Genomic DNA, 8,672 nt, shown 5'->3' on the forward strand with positions numbered 1-8,672 from the left:
AGAGGAGAGAGAGAGAGCTCTGATGATTCTTCTTCTTATTGTAAGGGCATTAATCCCATCATGAGGACACCACCTTCATGATCTCATCAAAATCTAGTTACCTTCCAAGGGCCCCACCTCCAAATACCATCATATTGGGCTTTCAGGTCTTAACATATGAATTTTTGGGGGACACAAGCATTCGGTCTATAACGCTTGGCACACCCTCATCCACTAGCTTTCGCTGGTAGTAACCACTGCTACCCAGTGTAGGGCAAGAGCAAAGTCCTTTCCTCTGCCTTTTGTTCTATTCAGGCCCCCAGTGGATTAGGTGGTGCCCACCCACCTTGGGGAGGGCAATCTACTTTACTGAGTCTATCCACTCAAATGCTAATCTCATCCTGAAACGCCCTCTCAGACACACCCAGAAATAACATTTAATCTGGGCACCCTGTGGCCAGTTAAGATGACACAGAAAATTAATAACTATCACATAAGGTAATATATTTATTGGTTCCAGGGGTTAGGATGTAAATATCTTTGAGGGACTATTCTGCTTACCACACTGTACAAGGCTGCCGTTATTTGGTTTTCTTACCACATTCCTCGATTCTAGAGCAGGAATATGAGATTTTTGTCTTTTGGAACTGAGGCAAAGTGTTCACAAATATTCATAATAAGAATTATTTACTACTTATTTATTTATAAATAAACATCTTCAAATACTCAGAAGTAGAGTGAACAGAACAAAGAAATCCACACACACATCACCCAAACTCAACAATAGTCAATATTTTGCCAATCTTGATCTATCTATTTGTTTGCACCCTGCTTTTTTGTTATGATGTATCTTTTGATGGAAGAAAATATCTTTATTTGTGAAGATTAATTGAGCTTCATATTTTATTGGGAATTATGATAGTTTCATGTAATACAAATTAAAGAATACGAGGATAATAATTTAACAGCAAAAAGAATACTAATGCTTTCCTCTCATTTACTGGATGGAAAAAAACATTTGGGGTATTAAACTCTTGCCCAATTTACATAATTGCCATTATGATTCATTGACATTTTGTATTAACTGTTTCACAATATAGGATTCTTTTATTTTATTGTTGTGTTGATATATTAAGGAAAACTGAATGAAAGAGAATGGGAGAAATAGCTTTTCTCAGAGAATTTAAGAAATGAAATTCAAATTGCACAATTTCTGCTTATTTTCCTCTTTTCTCTTGATGCTAAACCTTGGGTATTTGTAGGATAAGTTACAATAGAACTTACTTAAGAAGATATTTTATTATAATAACATGATCACTTGCCATCACTGGGCAGCCTAGAGGCATAAATAGACTAAACTCTATGGATAATCTAAAAATAACATTCTTGTGTTAGCGATGTGTTTTCATATCATATTTAACTGAGCATGTGCTGATGTTCGGGGAATTTAGTTTGAACAGAATAATAAAGGACACCATAAAAATCTGGCTTAAGTCTATGAACACCTGGCTCTGAGACAGGTGATCAGGGTTCCCTATTCCAAGAGTTCCGCAAATAGGAAAATCATATTCAACGCTTTCACTTAAAAGACCTATTCTCTATGTAAACATTTTTTAGATTAAATTTCATATGAAATATTTAGTTTAGAGAACCATCTTCAAACTTATAATTTATTACCATACTGTGTTATCTCTTATTTTTTTCAAAACCCAGTTTTATAAAATGATATATTCCTCTTCTACAAAACTGAACATTTGTGCTTTTTAATTCAAAACTTTCTCATCTCCTCTGGAACTATGCTCCATTAAGTATCACTTCTTTTTTGCCTCTATCCATCTTCCTTACATTTTTAGTTACTCTTTAATTTTACAATCGCTTACAAATATGCATAACTTCTATTTGAGAAACATGATTGCTTTATTTCTTTTTCCCTTTACCAGTGACTTTACTTAAATACCCACTTCCAGCACTTATGTATTTAAAAATTTGTCCTGGTTTATTTTCTGTCCTTATGACATTGACACTGCATTCTTCATAAACCCCAGCAACTTACTATTCACTGGATCCAATAGCCATTTTCTCAGGTGTCATATTATTTAACTTCTTGTGCCAATTTAACCATTAATCAACCAACACATCACCTTTTTTTTTGGTCCAAATCTCTCCTATGTGTCTCTTTAGAGACTTTCTTATCTTCTTCTTATGCTACTCCTCCAACTACTCTTTTTTTCTCCCTTATATGATAATCCATTTAGATGTAGGTGTCCCAAAAGCATCTCTCCCTGGCTGCTTTCTTTTCTATTTTGAGCACTCCTCTTGCACAATCTAATCCCATGACTTCAACTCTACTTTCCATGTAAAGGGCATCTAAATCTATGTTGATATTCTGGAATTGTCCCCCAAAGTTCAATCTCAATTTTCCAATTTCGGCTTGACATTTCTATCTGGATAGTCTTCTAACTATTTTTTTTTTTTTTTTTTTTTAGCAGTTCAACGAATTGAATCTTCCCTCTTAAATCTGCTTTTATCACTGTTTTCCATTTGTTATAACTACTACCTTGTCACTTAGACTCAACATATCAAGGTCATCTTTGATTCTTGTTTTTCCTGTTCCTTGTCAAAACAGCAAATGTTGATAAGTCTGTTTAAGTCTGTACTAATAATGAGTATCTTCTTCCATAAATAAATATAATTTAATTTCTCATTTCCAAGTCTACGATCTCTTCTATATTGCAGAACCCTATTGTCTTTGACTAGAAATATTGCAAAAGTATGTTAACTTTTCTCCCCTACCTTCTCTACCCAGTTTAATCTTTCTTGATTTTAGTTCTTATGTCATCCTCTACTTCAAATCTTCAATGATTCTCTTTTGTTAAAATAGTAGTTATCAACTGGGGTGATTTGGGCCCCAGGCGACATTTGACAATATCTGTAGACATATTGTTATCTGGACAGAAAAGGAGTCTGTCTGCATGTGTACATCTAAGCCAAAGAAGAGATAAGTGCAGATTTTGCAGCAAGGAAAGTAAAGTTTATTAGAGAGTTGCAAGTCCTGGAGACACAGGCAAGCTATTGCTCAAAGGCTTAGCTCCCCAGGTGTCTCAGGAATACAGATTATATAGGGAAAAATCAAGGAAACTAAGGGAGTTGGGTTGTGAGTGCTACTATTGGACGACTGGAGGTGGTTGAGGTAACTGATCATAGCATCCGGTTCTGGAATCAGCCATGGCGCCATCCTGTCTGGTCCCAAGGCCTGGTCCTGTGACTGGTGGGGTTGTTATTCTGCTTCCATGGGTCTGGGGCTGAAACACATCTAAAGCTCAGATGTTATCCTTAGTCTAAAGTCCATTTGAAACTTGTCTTTATGATTATAGACCTGGGGCTTGGTTCATCTTAGTCCTAAGGCTTAAAGATTAAAGGAGCAGGCAATACAGAGGATAAGGTTGGGGAGTGGGAGGTGGTCCCCCCAATGGCAAGTAAGTCACAATGCCATCATCTGGGCAAAACCAGCTCGAATCAGAGAAAAAAATATATTAAAGAAATAAAGTTTGTGTGCAGTTACAATATTCGATTGTCATAACTTGGACAGGGGTGCCCAGAATGCTGTTAAACATCCTCAAATGCCCAGGACAGCTCCCAATCCCCCCAAATTATCTGGTCCAAAATGTCAATAGTGCTGAAGTTGAAAAGCCTTGGTCTAAAGAATAATCTACAAATCATCAATTTGGCATTCTCATCCTCATCTACACCTCAGTTACAATCCCATAAGATTTTTATAATGGTTCCACTTCTTCATTTCCTACCTCTAGGCCTTTGCTTATACATTTTCCTCACTCACTGGTATTGTCTTTCTTTATCTGTCCTTTTATTTAAAACAAACAAACAAAAACCAAAAAACAAACAAAAGCACTCTCAATACCATCTATCTCTCAGTGTTCTGCTTTATTGCCATATCTTTTATAAGACCCCATCATAATCCCAGTTAAAAGTGATGATCCTTTTCTTGAATCCTGATAAGAATTTATTTAATTTTTTGTATCTTTCTTACCATTTCTTGCCTTTTAATAGTTATTTATATAAATGTCTTTTAAAACTTATTAGTTTTTACAATTTTATTTTTCAATTAGAGTTGACATTCAATATTATTTTATATTAGTTTCAGGTGGACAGCATGGTGGTTAGACATTAATAATTTACAATGTAATCTCTCCGATTAGTCTAGTACCACCTGGTACTCTACATAGTTATTACAATGTCAATGACTATATTCTCTAGGCTGTATTTTACATCCCCTAATCTTTACATTTTTTTAAAAAAATTAAAGCTTTGTTGAGATATAATTCACATGCCATAAAGTTCAGTGTTAAGTATACAAATACAATTTAGTGGTTTTTAGTATATGCACAGAATTATACAACATCACCATTATCCAATTCCTGAACATTTTTATCACCCCCTAAAGGCATACATACCCATTAGCAGTCACCCCCATTTCCTCCTTTTCCCAGCCCCTGACAAGCACTAATCTATTTTCTGTGTCTATGTGTTAGGTAGTTAGGTAGCCATGAGCAACATAAGCGAAGGCCGGGCTCTGTAACCATAGAAATGACAACACCGATAACCCAAAGGACCTTCCCTATGCCCTCCCAGAGAAAAGCTCATTTTTCAAATAACAATACCCCTACATCCTGGTGTACAAGGAAATAAATGACTATATCATAGAAACCAGTTTAGGCCGGTTGCAAATGTTTGTGCAGTAAGGAGTACTTTAACCTTCTTTTCACTCAGCCTCATCATACCATCATTACAATGTTATGCATATGCCCGGAAGTTCATGAATCTAATTATAACAGACTGAATTCTCGGAAGGTTCATAGGCAATTAACAATAGGTTATACAACAGCTAACTGTCAATCAAAATGACCTCGCACATCAATCAGCTAGCACCACCCTGGTAACCACCCACCATGGCCCAGATATAAGACAGATCTCCCCACCTCTACGAGGCTACAGCCCTCTCTGGTATAACTTGTTTCTGTCTTGAAATATATTTCGATAAATCTTATTTTTTCTAATATTCACTGATTTGTAATTCTTTATTGTGTTGGTGGAAAGGACCTAGGCCCCACCAGCACCACCAGGACAGCGAGGGACTTAGATCCCCCCCAGTGGTGACTTATGTTTGAAATATCCTGACAGTTTATATGAATGGAATCATATGCAAGGTTGTGGCTTCTTTCACTTAGCAAAATGTTTTTAGGGTTAAAAACTGTCCTGAGAAAACCATGATAATAATATGTCCTAGCCTTATGATTAGCTTTTAACTTTGTAGATACTGAGCAGTTTATTCAAGACGTTCCTGGCTTGTTTTATCACACACACACCCCAACCATTTCCCTACCACATTATTGGTAGAAATTCCAATGACTTTGTTCATTTTTATACTTTTTTATCATCAGGGTTTTATGAGATATTAGAGTAAATTGGTGTGCAAAGTCTGCCATCTTGACAGGATTTTAAAGACAAGAAAATTATCCTTGTTCAACTTTTCGAGATCAACTTTGGCATTTGTGGATTAATTGATGCCACTAGTCAGGCTGTATTAACTATGATTTATGTTAAACTATGATTTATGTTAAAATTGGGATCTGACAAAAATGAATGTCAAGTATATGGTGTTGATGGTTAGAATTAGAATTCTCTGAGTGGAGAAAAAGGCTTAAAACAAGACTTAAAACATATGTAAAGTATTTGTATATAAAGGATATACAAATATATAACCAAATTGGGCATGAAGTCAGTACAAAATAATGACTAGTCTGAGTTCAAAGACATTTGAAAAGAAATGCAAGTTTCTAAACTTTTAAGTGCACACTCCATTGCTTTCTGAAGATCATTTAGATAGTTATGGGGGAAGAACATTTCAGGCAGAGAGAACATTAAGTGCAAAGCCCTGAGCAAGGGGCTCACCTGCTCTGTTCAGAGAACAGTGATAAGGCCAATTTATTTAAGGGAGAATGAAAAAAAGGGGAGGGAAGTAGCAGGAGACGCAGTCAGAGGAGTAATGGTCATATAGGTCCTCATATATCATGGCAAGGACTTTTAGCTTTCATTCCGAGTGAGATGAATAGCCATCGAAAGGTTGTCAGTAGAGGAATGAGATTGCGTTTTAATAGAATTTCTATTTATGCATTTTGGAAAATACATTGAAGCTGGGCAAACATATAAAATATGTTTTATATGTTTGATTGCATTAATACAGGCAAAAATAATTGTTTCTTGGACTGGGATCATGTCTGGGCAAATTCTGAAGATAGAGGAAATAGAATTTACTGACAATTTTTGTTAAGAGCCTAAGAGAAGAAAAGACATTGAAGACAATGCCCGAAGTTTTTGGTTGATAACTGAAAGGAGGGAGTTGCCATTATTTTTGATGGAGAAGATTGCAGAGGGACAGATAAGTGATTATCAGGAGTTTTGTTTAGTTCACCTTGTTTGAAATGCCTTTCAAGTGGATTTGTTGGGTAGGTATTTGAAATTTAGAGGAGAGATTCCAATTGGGGATGTAAATTTAGGAGTCATTAGTGTGTGGGTAGTACTTACAGCCATGAAACTGGATGAAATCAACTAGAGGAAGAGTGTAGATAAAAGAGAGAAGCAGCCCAGGGACTGAGCTTTGGTGCACCCTAGAATATAGAGGTCAGGTGATATGGAAGAACCAGCAAAAGAGACAGAAAAGGAGAAAAGGCAGGTGAGTGTGGAATCTATCTGCACATTAGATTGTAAGCTGTGTGAGGACAGGAATCATATGTGCTTGTTCAATGTTATATCTTTCTCTAGTTTCTCATTTGTAGGAAGCAATAATAGGTACTGACTGAATGAATAAAACAATATAGTACACTATATTGGTAGTTTGTATTTGAGGTTGAGAGTCTTTTCCATGCCACCAAATCCTTGATCTTTTTGAAAGTCCTCGTTCTCAGGCACAATGACTGAAGATTATAAATTCTTTCTTTTCAGATCCAGGTGTCTCTTCCAAATGTCCTCCTGTCATTCTCACACTGGTGACTCTAGCCCTGTAGGGTGGCAATTGGTTATTCTTTAACCCTTCTAAATCATGCAGGACAAAGTATTGTCATGTGGATCAGCTTCGTTTGCTTCCTCTAAGACTCATGGTCGATAATCAGCGTGCATGTGTATTCTCAGAGAGGAGGAGGGACCCTAGGTCTTTTCTTCTATGTCTTCCATATTTACTTTTCTTTCTGTCAAACGCATTCCTCTATTTGATGCTTTTGTGTTTTATGACCTCTCAAAGAGACTTTCACAATTGCATCAGTCTTCTGAGCCCTCAATTTAGTCCTGCTTGCAGCATTTAGCACTCCAACCAAGAATTCAATGAGTCATTTAGTCCTGTTACCTTGGTAATATTCTAATATGGGTATAACAAAATTGTTTCCTTGGTGGTACTTAGAAACAATGTATGTTGACCTAGTTACAAATGTTTGCTGTATGGTGCAATACTATACAGTATGGAAAAGCTATTTGAACATATATTTAGAGTAAAATAACACAATAAAGAGTAAAACTCAGAATTTTACTTTCAAAGTTTTTGCCATAGGAAAAATTAACATTCAATTCACAAGACTCAGAATGACCTATAAAAAAGCATAGAAAGTATAAGAGAGCACTCTTAGAGTTTTAATTATCAGAAGTTCACGTGTTACTGTGTCAGTTCTTAAAGCTGTTGATGAGATGATGATGACAAATATGTCAGAATGCCCTAGAAATTATCGGTATCTTCAGGCCAGCAACTGAGTGAGGTAAATTTAAATTTTGAAGAAAAAAATGAAAACAGAATTTTTTAAAAAAGTATTACCTTCAGAAGAATGAAACCACTGTCCTACTTAAGTTGCTCTCATTGTTACGACAATGTCAAGCATTATTGTGCTTAGAACATCCCTCTATTGCTTTAAAAGTTGGTAAATGTGAGAAAGTAATGTAGATCTGGATTTCTAAATCTACACTAGTATGTTCGTTTTGGGCATCATAATGATAATGTGTAAAGCATGTGTCACATTTGTTAGTTAATCCTTTTACTCTGTAAAGGCAACTTCCATTCAAGGAATCTATAGTGAGGGTGAAGTTGCAAACTGTTATAATACTAATTTTGGTTTGCAATTTTCCGATGACCAACTTTCCATAAAAATGTCATACCACGAGATAAATATGGGAAGTAAATGACATTTCTTTTTCTGTGAGATCCCATGTTTCATAAGGAACACTTGCAGGATTTCCTTTCTCCAATTTAGAAAATGCACTGGGGCTATACAATAGTTCCCCCTTATCCTCGGAGTATATAGTCTGTGGATAAACCGTGGATAGTACTGAATCCTATATATACTGTTTTTTCCTATATATTCATACCTATAATAAAATTTAATTTATAAATTAGGCACAATAAGAGATTGATAACAATAACTAGTAATATAATAAAATACATAACTATACTATCATAAAAGTTATGTGAACATCTAGGTCTCTCTTCTCTCAGAATATCTGGTAACTGATCTGATAACCTAGTCAGCTAATAAGTGACTAATGAGCCAGAAGCTTATACAGTATGGATACGCTGAAGAAGGGAATGATTCATGTCGCAGGCAGGATAAAGCAGGACGGCTCAAGATTTCATCATG

General features: G+C 35.7%; 1 pseudogene; it reads left to right on the forward strand.

Moving 5' to 3' along the window:
- Positions 1–6,688: 6,688 nt before the first annotated feature.
- Positions 6,689–8,672, forward strand: part of LOC105290834 — a 5,629-nt pseudogene continuing 3,645 nt past the window's right edge.

Source organism: Pteropus vampyrus, unplaced genomic scaffold (genome assembly GCF_000151845.1).
Source record: "Pteropus vampyrus isolate Shadow unplaced genomic scaffold, Pvam_2.0 Scaffold38, whole genome shotgun sequence".
Classification (NCBI taxonomy): domain Eukaryota; kingdom Metazoa; phylum Chordata; class Mammalia; order Chiroptera; family Pteropodidae; genus Pteropus; species Pteropus vampyrus.